The sequence below is a fragment of the Excalfactoria chinensis genome, chromosome 2 (genome assembly GCF_039878825.1).
Source record: "Excalfactoria chinensis isolate bCotChi1 chromosome 2, bCotChi1.hap2, whole genome shotgun sequence".
Lineage (NCBI taxonomy): Eukaryota > Metazoa > Chordata > Aves > Galliformes > Phasianidae > Excalfactoria > Excalfactoria chinensis.
This window is the reverse complement of record NC_092826.1, coordinates 129,442,098-129,458,230: the sequence shown is the minus strand read 5'-3', so window position 1 is coordinate 129,458,230 and position 16,133 is coordinate 129,442,098. Positions and strand designations below refer to the sequence as shown.

General features: G+C 42.8%; 1 long non-coding RNA gene across 2 annotated transcripts; it reads left to right on the top strand.

The window, feature by feature from the left end:
- Window positions 1–1,062: 1,062 nt before the first annotated feature.
- On the top strand, window positions 1,063–6,135 carry LOC140248938 (uncharacterized). 2 transcript variants are annotated; one of them, XR_011902912.1, is made up of 4 exons: window positions 1,063–1,117; window positions 2,429–2,582; window positions 4,463–4,527; window positions 5,356–6,135. It is a non-coding gene; the product is annotated as an uncharacterized lncRNA (long non-coding RNA). The 2 variants fall into 2 exon arrangements; XR_011902913.1 differs by lacking the exon at window positions 1,063–1,117 and adding an exon at window positions 1,201–1,325.
- Window positions 6,136–16,133: the final 9,998 nt, after the last annotated feature.

Here is a 16,133-nt window from a genome sequence, read left to right as displayed (position 1 = left end):
ATTTAGGCTCAATGATACTTATGGGTCCCTCCCAACTCACTTGACTCCAGCAGCATCAGCATAGTAAAGCGATTTTACCAATATCTGCACAAAACCAACTTGGCTGTGAGGTTTCTGCTTGTGTGCAGGAGAGCCGGTGCTGAGTGTGGTCAGGCAGTGCCTCTGGTGCCAATGTGCACAGCTGTGTGTGCAGTGCCAGGGCCACACTGCTCCAGCTTTGGGTAAAGGGTCTGCTGTGTTACATGATTTTCTTTTTCCTGAGGAGAAGAAATACTGCTTTAATGCTGTCTTGATGCTATCTGAGTTGAAAACACATTAATCCTTGAGATCTGAGATGGAAAATAAGAGCTACAACTTTGGAAATTAATTAAATATAAAATCCATTTAGCGGAGATGCTTGTTTTCCAAACGTAATAAAACAAAAATGGCTCTCTACTGCTCCATCTATCCAGAACATTCAAGAGCATAATCCAACCCAAGTTCAGGTACTGCTGATGTGCCCGTAGCCAGGGAGCAGCCTGAATTTTCTTAGGGAATGGTGATTATTGGGTTTTTAACCACAAGTGAAATGCAAAATCTGGAGCCCATTTTTTGCAAAGAGCGAGGTTAAAAACTCACTTACTTTCCCTGAAAAAAAATGGTTTTAAAAAGACATATGGGTGCTAAGTACAGGAAAGTGCCCTCAGAGTGAGGCAGTAAATGAAGTACAAAATATACCCATCCTGTGGAAGCAATTCTGCAGTGCTGATGAAAAGCTGAGGTATGTTCAGAAGGAGAATCAAGGAAGGTTCCTGGGTTGGTGGAAGCCCCAGACTCCTTTTTGCTTGGTAACAAGGCATCAACAAGTAGAGTAGGGAGAGCTCACCCCCAGATTTACTTCTAGCTAATGATGGGAGTGTGTTCCTGTAGCAGAAATGCCAAGTCATGGTTTGAAGCAACCACTGAGCACCTGGTGGAAGGCAGGGCCAACCCAGGGGAGTTCAGCTGCATGCAATGCACCTGAGTGACTGGAAGAGATGCAACCAGGATCCACCCCTTCCCAGACCTCATTTAAGGGTTGGCATTGGAGCCAAGGGGATATCACTGGAGGTCCCTGTGTACTTGAGACTTTCTAAACGTTAGTATATTCTTTTCTTTGTTTCTATATCCATGACAGCTGTATTTGAATGTATCTTTATCTGTTGCAGCCTAGGACTTTGTTACTCCACTGCCATATGGTTTCCATTGCATTACAGTGTTACAGCTCCTAAGAGGCTGGTTCAAATTGCCTGGGGTTTGTGCCTTCTAGCTGTGTTTGCTAAGAACCAGTCCAGCAAATACGAGAGGTAGGACTGAAGATTGCTCTGTTTCAAAATGTGCTATCTGTGCATTTTGCAGAGCACTTGGTCTTGATGCTCACTCTTCTGGGCCAAGCTGCTGAGGCACCTTGTGCAGACCCTGGCACCTGCTCAATATGTGGGGCTGCTGCAGTTCAGGCGTGTTCAGGGAGCAAACAGTGCTGGGAGCTACAGTAATGTGCCTCTTGTGAACTTTCAGCATTGCAGTTGTTGCTGTCAGGTTCAGCCTGTTAGTTATAGTTGTTGCTTTAGGTTCAGGGCACGGTGTTTTAATATTGAATAAACCTTGGCATAATAAAGTCAGTCAGAGAAGTGGAGATTTGTTTTCATTTCTTTTTCTTGAAAGGCTGCAGCAGAGTTCTTGTGCAAATTTTCATGGGCAAAATCTCCACTGTTGTGTTAGTGCCTCATTTAATCAGAGCTTGCAAAATACCAAATGTACGTAGAGCTAAACTACAAAGTAGAGGAGATTGTGATAAAGCTAAATGTAGTGAAAGCACCAGGGGAAAAATATCTGTAATCCTCTTATGTGATTGTTAATACAAATATGTGCACACATGAAACCAGGGGCATCTTAGAATAAGCGGCACAGGGGACTGCCAAGAGAACAGTCTGTTCCAGGGCACACTGTGTTTGGTATTAGTTGTAGTGTTGTGTTAATAATCCAGGGCTCCCTGCACAGTGCATTGGCTGTTTTCTTCCCACAACTCCTTTCACTGCCCCCCTCTGTTTGCACGTGGACTGTGGCACTTCCATCTTTACCATTTTCCCTGTGCCAGCACCAATGCAAACATTTAGAAGTGGACTGAAAAGTCTTAAGGAGTGCAATCCTATCTTCTGGCTTCCTCCTCCAACACTTGCTCAGTGGCACCTGAGTCCCTATTCAGCAGAAATGATAGTCTTAATAATGGTGTGTCCCTGAGCAGGAGAGCAACTTGCTGCAGCAATAGCTGTTTGAGGATCCTGGTGAGCCAGCAGAGTTTACATTTCAGGCTGTTCCAATTAGTGTTAATGTTCTTTCTCCTGCCACGTGTGGAAACTTACAGGTGAGGAATGATTTTAATTAGAGGTAAATTGCATCTTGTTCATAGGTCTGAGGTCAGTGATTATACTCAGAAGACATAATTGAATCACCGTGCATAAAACTGCGAGAGAAAATGAAAACCTATGGGAGAGGAGCTAGAGGGAAAATAGAGGGTACAAAGATGAAAGCAGGATGAATAATGTCAGATTTGAAAAAACACGGTAAGTATTTGCTGAGGACTCAGCCTGCATGGATGGACCTGAGCTCATCCTGTTGGTGCAGTTAGCAGCAACGTAATGCTGGTGGAAGCTGCAGTGCTGGGGTTGGCGTTGCAGCACACTGCCTTGCTTCTGCTGATGTGCAGCAGGTTCTGTGCTCACAGTAAGCACTGCCTTAAAGCAAGAGCTTGGCACCTGAGCCCAACAGCACAGCAGGAGGGCTGCAGGTGGCAGAGGAGCTCCTAGAGTGTGCACTAGTTTGGAGGGATGTAGTTGGATTTAGAAAGAGCCTTAGGATGAATATAGCAAGCAAGGAGAGAGCACAGGGACATTTCAAAAGCTACAGGAAGGGTGGCTGGGTGAACCTAAAGGAATTATAAACTGAACAGTAGGAAAACATTTCCTACTGTGGCTTCTAACAAGCTAAGCCACAGCATTCTGGTATACTAAAACTAGAATGTAGCAATAGGAAATAGGACTCAAAGGAGCATTGGAGAAGTGCAGAGTTCCTTCAACCTGAAGACTTCTACCATTTCTCATTTATTTGGGTTGAGATGGAGATGAACATCTGCAGGGTTCCGAGGAGTTTTGTTCTTTGTCTTTAGCAGAAATTAAATACAAGATAGAAAAAAGAAATTGGATTATGTTTCAAATAAAATTAGGCTTGTTTGTGTCTCTAAGTGAGCTGCAGAATGGTTGCAGTTATTTTCTAGCACTCAATTATTTTCTAAATCTCTACTGAAAGCAAGGGCTCTCTGGTTTAATGTCCTAGGTTTTGTTCCACTGAGTAGGCAATTTATAGTCAGAAACAGTTTTGCATTTATAACAAACTTTGAAATTTTGGTGTACTGTTACAATTTATTTTTGTTGAATTAACATACTCTTTTGTCTGGGTAAAAATTCAATTAATTTCACAGCATACACAGTCATTTTTTGATGTTATGAGACGTCTGTCTTCAGAAGTTTGTAGCAAGGATGCTTATGACCAAGCTTGTCATCTTCTGCTCTGATGTAGTCAACAGCAAAAAGCTTCTACTCTGTGGTGTGCTCTGGCTCTATTCAGAGAATAAATGCTCTGGAGATGCTATGACTGTATAGACTAGATTTGTGCCAACAGGAATATCAAGATGGGTCAGGTTATGTGAAAACATCTACAATTCTGTGGATGAATCTTGCCCTAGACCATAGGGGATGCCATGAGTGAGAAGCAAGTTTAGGCCCAAAACTTGTCAAGAAAAGATCTTGAAGTCTTTTTGTCCTGAGATCAAGAATATATTGAGTGTGAACCAGGAGCAGATGTGGGATGGCAGTTCCCAAGAATGCAATAAAAGGAGTGTGCTTCTGAGACTGGCAGTGGAAGCTGGATGTCTACAAGGAGGACAGTGAGCTAAAGGACAGAACTTGCCCCACTAATGTTGGGAATCCTTAACATAGTGCAGGCTACTGGAGCCTTGATTAGAGCAAGATAAAGCTCTGTCATCTGAGCTAATGGAATAATGCAATTAGGAACAGGTAGTCCTGATCAGCTTATATCCTTGAAAGGGCTCATTGTCAAAGAAGCGCCACATGCTGTGCTAAAAGCAGTGTGGCCACACATCCCCAACCTGTCCGACCACGCTTCACTGTGTCCATTGCTCCATACCTGCGCTACCACTCAAGGGGGGAAAGCAGTTCTGAAGGCAGATTAGAAAGGGTGGGAGCACAGGAGAATATGGTAAAGGTCACTCTGATGACTGTTGTGAAAATGATTGGTAAGTAGTATTGCTCACTGTTGTTTTGGTAAAGAACTCTAGGGTAGGAGCCAGGCTGTAAAATGATAGTAATAAGAAAATGAAGTGGATTTTCAAAAATGGGTAACTAAGTTGTTAAACTCCCTGCTTAAGGGATGCTGCGACTAAGAGAGAAGTGTGTGGCTCAGAAGGAGGCTGGACAAGTCCATGGAAACTGGGTAAGGACAAATTCCGAGGAGGGCACATCTGGTTCTAGAGAGCGCTGAGAAGGGCTGGAGGAAGAGCAATACCAGCAGCAGTACGTGGGGTTCTTGTGCTGTTCTACTCTGGTTCAGTCTAAAGCTGAAGGAGACAAGATGTGGGCTTAGATGCCCCTCAGTACTGGCTTCTTACAGCTATTGTCAGCGTTCTTTCACTTGCAGAAATCTAATCTTTCTTGTTTAATGCTTTTCTTTCTTTTTCTTTTTTCCAGAGGAACATTTCATGTTTACAGTAGTACAGACCCATATTTTATTTGCGTGTTATTCTGTATCAGTTTATTTGTTTTGTTAGGCTTACTCATGTTTATTTTTAAAATGAGATACTCATCTCAGGGGAAGAAAACTCATGAAAGAAAATGATTTATGCCGAGGCGCTCCTTAAGTACAAAACCAGATCTCCCAGAAGATGTTCAAGTAACTTTAACTTGCTGAGCTCAGACTTCTATCTTGCTTTCCAGAATGAGCTACAAAGAGCTGTTTCTGCTTCATTTTAAATTATTTAAAATGACCTCAGAAGACTTTTGGCATTTAATAATTGAGTTTGTCCTAAAAGCTGATGAGTAGCAACTCCAAGAGTACACTGGCATTGCTTACCATGCCTTGAGTTAGTGGCACAGAACATGCCAGACCTCTTTTGTGAGAAGTGCAGAGAGTTACAATAGGCATCATAAATACAAGAAACTTGAGTTTTATTAACTATTGTTGCTTTAGGATGATAGAAAATGACTCAGAGTATTACGTTTTTATTCTCCAATTTTCTGAATGTACTTTTTTTTTAACCCTCAGGTGACGTGAGAGGTGACATTAATCAGGAAGAAGTGCAGATAGCAACACAATAGAAAGCACACGGATGTTCTCTGCTTTCATGATCAGCAGCTCTAGATAGAGGGGCTGATGCAAATCTACCACGGGTATAAGATCTAATTAGGAAAGTTGTTACCTTGAGGCACTTCTGGCTCTTCTATTCCTTATCCAAAGGGAAGTTCACTTGTGCAGTGCACATTACTTTCATCTGCTCTGAGGACAGGAATTACGCTTATCTTTTTCTTTTGTGTTGGCCTGGATTCATGATCATGAGGCAGGTGAACGTGAACCTGATGCCCAGCTGACCAGATGTGCTTCTGGCAAAAGCAAGGTGTGCTTTGACTGCCTTCAGCTTTCAGTCCAGCAGCTCTCTCCAATGAGGAAAACAGCATGGAAGAGCCTGGAGATGGCCACGGGCCAGTGACACGTGAGGGCTGATAGCAGAGCTGCAGCACGTCGCCTGGCCTGGGGGACCAAGCCGTGGGTCAGCATCGTTCATCTGCTTTCACTGTGGGAAGAGCTGAACGGAAGATCTGTTTGTAATATTTCTGAATGTGCTGTGTGATTGTCATTACGCAGCTACAATTGTATAATGCTGAACAACTGTCTCAAGAACAAGTTGTTTCTGAACTGCCAAAACTAAGCCTATGTTGCAGAGGTGGTGGATACTCAGAAAGCACTGCAGGCCCTTGGATGTATATTTTGGACAAGCAAATAAATGCTCTGCGAAGTGCAAAACTCATTGACAGGTGAGATGCTCACTCTCCCCAATCAGGAATTAAAACCAATTGTGCTCTCAGCAGTCCTGGCTGTTATCATCCTCTGCTTCAGACGCTTACCAGTGTATGGGGATACTGGTAGCAGCTCAGAATTACTGAGAAGAAAAGCACTCAGATGTTGTAATAAACTTTTCATAGAAACAGTATGAAATCACTAACACTACACCTGGTTCAGAGGCTTGTAGTGCAGTGCAAGTGGGGTTTGGCCTGTGTGTGTGTGGAGTGAGCATTTGGGAATGGCACAGCTTCCCTGTGGGCAGGCGTATATGAAGGTCTTTGCCCAAGGAAGCTTTCAGAGATTTTGATACTGTGATAGAAACAGTAGTGCTTGTACTACAACTGGGAGAGAGGGAATGGCCTCAAGTTGCACTGGGGAGGTTCAGTCTGGATATTAGGAAATGATTCTCCAAAAGAATGTTTGGGCACTGGCACAGGCTGCCCAAGGAGGTGGTGGGGTCTCCATACCTGGAAGTGTTCAAGAGATGTGGAGATGTGGTACTTAAGAACATGGTTTAATGGTCAATATTTGTGGTTAGTGGATCATTGGGTACGATGATCTTAGAGGTCTTTTCCAACCCTGATTATTCTGGGATTCTGTGCAATGGTAAGGCATTAGTTTTAGTGGAAAAGGAGGCTGTGCAAGTGCTTGGGTAAATGAGCTCCAGATCTGAAGGAAATTAGATATCAAAAGCCAATGCAAACTGGTACTTCTTAGGAATGAGAGGTTGTTCTCAAAGAGTGGAATGAGACCATGGTCGTAGTGATAGCAGATGGTAATGTATCTGTGAGAACTGACACCTTGAAGAATTATCCACTGTGTGAGGCCTTAGAAGAGTGTGCACTGAGCTCTGTTCTCATCTGCTGGCACTGTTCTGTACTTATTCCCACAGGAAATGTTGTACAGTTTCGAAGTCAGGGAAAGAGAAGCAAAGCATATCTGCAAAACAGTGCTGCACTGGAAAACAGGTGTTTATCTCTCTCTTTCCCATTCCCAGGCATTGGTTCCCAGACTCCTGTCTGATCAGAAGCAGACACCAAAATTAGCAATGAATGTGCAGGGTGAGCAGAGCTGCCTTCAAAGCACAGTGCCCTTGCAGTGACAGCGAGGGGTGTGGAAGCAGAGGCCAGGCCCCTGCTCTGTGGGGCTGGGCTGGGCCTGGTGCCTCACAGGGATGTGCAGGGGGCTGCCCTTCTGCGGACTGTCAGTGCTGAGCCGGCTACATCTGGACTCCTTGAGAAGGTTGGATTTGTCATTTTACATCTGTGTTACAGAGCACACTTTGCGTGTTCCTCTTCTCTCTGTGGTAGGTTGAGAAGAGTGTGGACTTGATACACAGAGACAAAGCGGGTGCCACCATCAGCTGGTGAGACCTGCCTGTGTCCTGCTGAGCTCTCACTTTCTCGCTGAGCTTGTTGTTCTTTATATGGCTATATCAAACAAGTTGGCATAACAAAAAGGGACTGAAGCCTAAGAAATGGAATTGCTTAGCCCACTGAACCCTTGTTTTGATTCCTCCTCTCCCACCCACTCACTACTTTTGTGTTTTCCCTTTTTGGTTCAGCAACCAGGGTGAGGTTCTAGCTAAGTCGAAAGATGGAAAGAAAAAGGAGAAGAGCTGAAACCTGCAACTTGCTTAAGCAGGTCCTGAAATCTCAGTGGGATGGCCACGGAGATACCAGCTAATTCTCTAGTTTGAAGTAACACAATGGAGTTCAGGGACTTGTAGCTTTTCTTATCTGTATCTTGCAGTTCAGTGCAATACCTCTGACAGGTATTCAGACCACTGACTTGCGGAGCATTAGTTTCTCTCTAGCATGAGTCTGACACCATGCAATGTTCCAAACCAGCTCTTTGGAAGCAGTTGTGTTTAGCAGTCTGGTAGCTCATGCTTTGGGAGAGGTGGTGAGTACTGACTGCCTGACTTTGTACAAGAGAAAGCAATCCTCAAACAGAAAGTAGGATTTTTTAATTTTATTTTATTTTATTTTTAAATAACATAGAGAACAAAACAAAACATCTGAAAGCATTACAGTAAACGAACTAGAAAAGCTTCCAGCAGATAACATGTAGCAGGGTAACATTAGTGTGGGAGATCAGACCTCTTTGATACAGCCAGACAAACACAAGCTATAAAAACTGCCTGGAGTTGTTGAAAACTGGTTTACTGATTACCCAAACATATGAGTATTTGAATTCTCTCTGCCGGTGTCATTCTGATTATCCATTACTGTGAAGCTTCGAAAGCTGTAGAAAGATCTTATATAAACACAAATGAAAAGCAGAGGGAGCTGTAAGTCACCACTGCAGTCACGGTCCTATGGGTTAATCTGGAATTCCTCAGCCAGAACCCCAACCTTTGCAGTTCTGGTGATCTCAGTACCCTACAGAAGGTTATTTGAAATATTCTAACATAAAGACTTGTGGTTTTTTTGCAGCTATGCATAGTTTAAGCTGAATCGTTTACTTTCATGTGATTTGTATCTTACGGTCTCTAGGTTGTCAGGTTTTTTTACATCTGCTGTAATTCTGTATGTAGGTAACAAGAAGCTGCAGGGCACTGAAGTACTTGCCGTAGTGAAGCATGTAGCTTAAGGGGAACTGTCATTTTTGGAACATGGACTGCTGCAGGGGACAGCCAGCAGCTGGAAGCCACGCTTGATAGCTGGCTACTCCTACTTAAATCACAGACCCACGCAGTATTGCATGCTTAGAGCCATCCAATAATAACAGACAGAATGCCAGAAAGTGAATACTGCACGCTGTGACTGGTTTGTGGGCTTTGGGATCTTCCCGACCTGCTGTTAATGATCACTTGGGAAATAGTTAATACACTGAATATTCACTGATGGTTTTAGGCTTTGGGATAAGCTGGGAAGAAATATCCATGTGTGTACCCCCTTTGCTTCCCTTTCTCTATAGTTACAGGAATACCTTAGATTGTTATGTATGTAGTTCATATTATATCATAAGATATTCACAGCTGGATTTTGTGCTGTAACTCATGGATGCATTGTTGGAACCCTGTCTGTTGTGGTGGCTTCACGTCCCAGTCCCTTTCCAGTTTCTAACAGAAGTAACCATCAGTGTAAATGATGTGAGGTGGACCAATTCCTGATTGCCTTATACTTATCTTTATTTTCCTAATCTAATCACAGGTTTCATTACACTAAAAGTCTTTTTATCAGTTACTACTCATTCTCCCTCCGATTTCTCTTCATGTCCTACAACTATTGAAACTAAGGAGTCAGGACTGAGCTATTGCTGTCAAAGTCAACACAAGTCCTTAAGTTGGGCCAAAATTCTTACCTAAGCATCCAGCCTCAATTCCTGCTAGATTCCTCGCCCCCAGGTGGAGTTCTGTATGGCTGCCAAGCTAGGCAAACATCTGTTCTGCACCAAAAAGAAGTTTTTCTCCTGTCTGCTGCCATCCTTTCTTTTCCTCCTGTGTCCTGCCTTGCTGCCTGCAGGCACTGGGTACTGTCAGGTGAGTGTCTGCTGATTGCTTGGTTAATTTTCTGTCTTTTTAGTGAGTGAGTATGCTGATTTTGGTACCCAACAAGCACTTGAGCCTGTGCAAAGCAGGAGAGCAAGAGAAAATGCCAAAGAATGGAAGTTCAGGTGGAGTTTTTCAGCACCAAGGGATCATTAGACCATCAGCCTTCACCTTCAGGTCTCTGGAGACTCCCTGCAGCCCTTGCACCATCCTCAGGCTGGAGTTTCTGCACTGCATCTCCTTGCTTGTCATTGTGGGCACATTCCTTCCTGATGACTTGTTCTTATTTCAGCATGCAAAGTTTAAGCTGCTTGTCTTCACCTTGAATGCCCTTCAGATTTCTGCTCCTCTTTCTTATACTTTCCTGTCTTAACCCATAAAATTAATTTTACCAATGACACTTCAATTTTCCATCCTCTTATCTTTCTTATTCGGATACAGAGATGTGTGCATATCTGTACATACACATTTTATATTCCCTGCTATTTGCAAAAATCTCTCTCTGTTTATCAGCAGGGTCAGAACCAAATAAGTCTTTGTAAAGAAACAACAGCTAACAACAGCGTAGGATAAATGAAACAAGTTGCTATTTATGATTTAAAGGGTGGAAGAAGAGTAATATTTGTTTGATTTAAGTATGTAGTTCCTTTCTTCAAATCTCTTTTATCTCAAAGAATGAGCTTTGTTCCAAGGCAGCTCTGTTTCATGTCTGTGTATGGCACATTATACAGCAGGGACCTAATTCTAATGATCATACTCCAACAGAAATACTCTGTAACGACAGATGCAAGTAAAGCAAATTAAGTAAAATAACATCTGTCTTCAGGGCTTGGAAGTAGCAAATAATCAAAAGGAGGCATTTTCTGAAGTCCTGACTTTCTGAAATAGTGTTTTGCATTTTGTTGTTTTTCACATCTCACCTTGTCAGCGGCAGCAGCTTTCCCAGCAGACACGTTTGTAGAGCAGAATGGCTACAGGAATTCCAGCTGCCACTCTGTTTGCCGCATGGCCTTCACAGCACAGCTCTGGAGAACATCTTCGGCTTTCATTTTTGAGAGTGGTAGCAATTGTCATTGGAACAAGGGAAGAGTCTTCTCTATTGCTGTATAAAATGTGTACTCTAATCATCTAAGTAAAAGAAAGGTATGTAAGCACAGGTAACGTACACTCTCAGGCCAACTGATGTAAAATGTCAAGCCTTCCAGAATGCAAACCCTTCAGTGAGCCTAATGCAGGTATCACTGCATGTGGTTGCTCCCATGCGGCTACTAACGCTCTTCCCAGCAGTGAAACTGACCTACAAATTTTACACCCTTCCAGAGCTTCTCATCCTCACCTCAGCCCTGAATTTGCTGTTCCCCTGGAATGGAACCATGCTTGTAAGGTGAGAGAAGTCGTGCAGTTCATTGGATAGGAACCAAACCAAAGGAGAAGTTTGGCAGTTATGTAAATCAGTTATCTGAATTGAGGAGAAGTGATGTTAGTGGAGAGCTTTCAGCTCTCACGGTTCTGCATTCTGTGCTCCATTCAATTTTCTTCCCTTTTTATGAAGAGTCTGAGGAACGGAGAGACAGAGACTGAGTTCTGGGAATAGTTTCTATCCCAGGGATCCCTTTCTTCCCTAAGAGGCTGTCGTTGTTTTCCACGTAGACACCAGCCTGAGGCACAATGTGACAAACACTAGTGCCTTGTCAATGGTCATTTTCTTCTTTTTCACGATGTTCAGTTGGGGATGAGTCTAACTATTTAATATGTTTCTTGTGCACTAAGATGAGGGTAGCATTTATGCTTATCAGCTTTAGAGATATTCAAGGCAAAGTCACAGTGTATGATTATTCGATGTAGAAGCCTGAGTTTATCGCTACTTATTGCCTTCAAGGTTTATTGCTCTCCATTTCTAAACTTAGTCAGTAGCTGTCTAAAAGAGATCTAAAATTGAGACCTTCACAGCTGTGCAAACTGAGCAACAGCCACCCCCAGAAGGTGACCAGAAAGGGAAGCTCCTCCAAGAATAGAGGCTTTCTCCAGATTTAAAAGGTCATATTTAAAATTCTTCTGACGCTGCATCATAGCTTGAACAGCTGTCACCATGTCTAACTAGGAGCCCCAAAGGATTAGAAGTAAAAACTTTGCTCACTGCAGAAAGGAAAGCTGTTACACAGTGGCATTAAACCATGGTGCCTGACAGTAAGAGCTCTGGCTGGTTCCTCCTTATCTCACCTTGAGCTTCATGGTATCTCCAGCTCTTACTCAATCTGCATAGCTTTCTGCCTTCATGGTTTTCTCATTTTTATGGATATGATTTTAGTTTTCTGAAATGCTGCACACAAGACTGTCTTCCAGCACTCACTATCAAAGCTGTAATCCTGTCCGCCCTCTAAACTCAGTTACATCTACAGTCATTCCACTGTGAGGATCACCTCCACAGAGCAGGAGCTACAAATCTCAACCTGAGAAGGACCAGGGCAAAGGGAAGCAATGTTCTGTAGCACTCATAGAGCTCAGAAAGTCACTGCACTAAATGCTTGGCATGCATTTCCTTTCAGAGGAATCTTTTAATATCAGCAAGTAAAACATATTAATACAAGGATGCGTATTGCCAGTAAAAGCATGTCTTGCATTGTGAAGATGTAGCAGTTCAAGTAAATGGTTAAGCCATTCTGTAACAGAAAGAAATATGTGTATTGTTATGGGAAACACATTAAAGTGACAAACTGCCCTACTAAATTCAATCCATATGTCTTTTTAGGGCACGTAGCAAGAGCGGATAAAAATTCTATAGTTTTCAGCTTCTAGAAAATAGTAACTTGGAGGAACTATTAAATACAGACAAGATAAGGCACTGCGGACTTGAGGGGAAAGCCTAATTTGTGCTGTCTGGTGTGATGCCACTTTCTTGGTTTGGTTCCAGTAGGTTAGACAGGATAAGCTATATTGCCTTCCATATATTTTGTTGAGTGGCTTATACTGAGAATAAGTTTTACTGACTGTATAGCAAGAGTGTCTCTTGGACAATTTCTAGTGAAGTTTTAGCTCAAATATTTTCATTTAAACTTAAACTTGCAGCTCCAGTGCTGAGCTCAGATTATAGAGCTGGGCCAGGATCAAGAATGATCCATATTAATTGTTAAACCAAATCAAATGCAAAGACTAAGGAATTTGGACACAACCCAAGTATCTTAATTGCAGAACTGCCTTTTAGTTCTGCGAGACTTGATTGATAGTAACACAGAATGTTTATGGACTAGGTTTTCCAATACTTGAGTAGTGATTTGGGCTTTGTACTTTCGTACGTATATAGATATTATTAAATACAGGAGATATATACTTATCTAAAATTAGTATTTTCATATGTTACTAAAAATGATGTTTTCTCTGAGCTATTGATTACTAATAATGAGGTCATGTAGTGCTCATGCAGTCTGGTCCTGGAGAGATGCAAGCTGAACCCCCTCCCAGAGCAAAGATATATCTTAGACTGAGCAAAGCGTTCCAAGGAAGAAACACTAAATAATTAATCTGCTTATCTGTCTCAGTGAGTTGCAATGCTTCACTTCACCTGTCTGTGCATGACTGAATGCACTGTGAGATGATTGCTGAAGCCAGGAAGAGAGAAGTGGTGTCCAAGGGAGATGGTGGCTGCACCCACACAGATGGATGCGCCATTTACCATCCTTTGTGTCACCAGGCTGGAGCTCCTACAGTCACACTCACTAAGGGAAGGAAAGTTCTTTTAAGTGGAAATTTGTTGATATATCAAATGTGTTAATAGTGAGACAGAGCAACTCTATTTAACCATCAAGAAAAAGTGTCTTGTAACAAGCAATTAGATGGGATGCAAATCATATTTGCTAAGTGGGCTGCTCCAGAAATAATGCCTCTTATTTCATTTTGTCAGTCCACAATGCCAGAGAAGGATGTTGGCTGGAAGGTTCCATCTCTACTGCCATACCACCAATATGCCATTATATTTATTGCTGTGTGGCAGATGGCAACAGAGGGGCAGTCTGACAAAATGAAATCTGATATAGAAGTGTGTATGAAGTTAAGGGATATCAATGAATTCCTCCATGCAGAAGTAATGGCACTCACTGGCATTCACTGATACTTGCTGGATGTTTATGGAAACCAAACAGTGCATGTGAGCACAGTGAGACAGTGAGTGGTGTGTTTCAGCAGTGGTAACAGAAATGTGGAATACAAACTATGTTTCAGATGTTTGTGCAGATATTTACAAGCACGGCATACAGGCTCTTGTTCATAGCTGATGAAAATCCATAACTTGTGGTGTTGACTATGCTGAAAAATAGTGTTTTGTAGCTGAGAATTTTCTCTATAAAGCAGTGTCATTGTGCTTCTTGCTTGTGTTGTAGTTTCCATGGGAGCTAATAGAAGTATTTCGAAGCTTGTTTGTATTTTATTCTTTTCTTTTTATTGTTTTAACTTTGAGGGAGGTCTTGAAGCATTCTCCAGGTAGCAGCCAGTCACCAAACATGGTTTGTAAAGCCCTGAGAGCCGTTCTGTTCTGTTGAGGTGCTCACCAGCCTTGCTCCATGGGGTCTGTTTCTGGAATGCCAAAAGCAGGCAGTGCTCACTCATAGCTGGAGAGCACGTTCTTAGCACAGGCAGTGGAACAGCTGGGGCTTGCCTGGGTTCATGCAAAATTTGCTGATGAGGGAGTGTCCATGAAAGGCAAGCTTCATGCACATATCCTGCTTTGTCGAGGGTGTACGTGTCTGCAGCAATACTCCCTGTATGGAAATATGTATCCACCTGCACACTCAACTTGTGGAGATATAGGACTTGGTCATTACAAATATATCATTGTATAGATACCAGAGATATTCCATGTTGGATGCACACTCAGTGGGCTGCATCTACATGGTACACGTAGTGATTCTGCACTGTAAGCAAATATCAGAGAAAAGAGGATAAAGTGCAGGCACTTCAGATTGGAGTTGAAATGAGTTCAAATTAAAGGAAAGAAATAAAAGCCATAAATTACTGCTCAGTTTTGCTGAGTGAATGAATCAGATCTTAGAATGGAAATGTTATATAAAAAACAGTGACGCAGATGAACATGTGGAAACCTCCTCTGGAGTGGATGCTTAAGAGGAACAGGGAGGAGACTGCACAACAGACCTGGCTGATCAGGAGTCGGGCCAGGAGTGGGTGCAGGAGTGGTCATTGGTGATGACCAGGGCAGCACATGGAGAACAACATGAGGTGGCTGAAAGGCAGCTTTGCACAATGACTGTTCATCGTGAACAAGGGCCTATGGGTTTTGCTTCTCTGTGCTGCCGCGCTGTAGGGTGGTAGTGGGGAACCAACAGGCCATTAGCAGTTAGGTTACATAGGTGAGGCTGTGAGAAATCTGTCAGTGCTCAGAGAGCTCCCTGGCTTTATCCTGATGTTACTGTGGTCACGGTCTGACTGTGCATCAGTCTGACTTACGTGAATTAAGAATTTTGCTCTTGATGCTTTTACTGCTATACAGGATATCTCTTTATTTCCCACTGGGTAGGAGAGATCTGCCTAACTGAGAGCCATTCAGCATACATCCAATATTCAGTTCTCCCCTATATTGCTAGTTAAACCAAACTACATACATTTGTGATACTATTTCTTATTTATGGAAATCATACATGAAATTCTGTTCCTTTGAAGACAGCAGGAGTGAATCAACAGGAGGCAGCTCCTTCATACTGCACCAGTGCAATACTCACAGCACTCTGGTCAGTGAGCTCTTGGTTAGTTTATTATTGGCACCTTCTTATTTAAGTGCTGTACTGTCTATGCTCTGCTTTAGTAATACTTCATTAAGCTTTCACCATTAACTTTTTTTAAGCTATCAGAAGATGTTCCAGAGAAATTTTTGTCAATGATTATTAGGTGCTCTATATTTAGCAGGAAAGATGCAACTAATAATAAACTCCTTAGTTGAATTCCTTTATGCAGTGCCTTCACCTGCCATGAAGTCTTTTCTGCTTGAGGTTTTAGGGAAGCGGGTCTCAGCAGAGGACTGCTGGGTGGTCAGGGACGGCTTTGCTTCTGAGTCCCAGCCTTATCCCCAGCTGACACTGCAGCCCCCACACCATCAAAGCTATTTTTGTGCTTTCAGATGAGGCACGTTAGCCCACTTCAGATTCCTCCTAGTGACAGCTGTTGCTACTGGTCTGAAGTACACAGGAATACTGTAATGGGCTAACCCTGCTCAATGCAAAGGAGGCTTCTGGTGAAAAAAACAGTGAAAGATTTTCTTTCTCCACCTCTGTGCCATGTGTTGGAGCATGGACCTGCAGCAGCTCACTGTGTGGCTCTGAAAAGGTGCGCCGTGTGAGCCATCTGTGTGCAGCTGCCTAGCACAAGCAGGAGGCAGAACATGCTGCTGTTCAAAAGAAAATAAGGAAAGTAATAGCGAGAAGAAGGAGCATAGGAATTCTAAAGAACAAGGATTTTTATTTATTTATTTATTCTCATCTTAGAA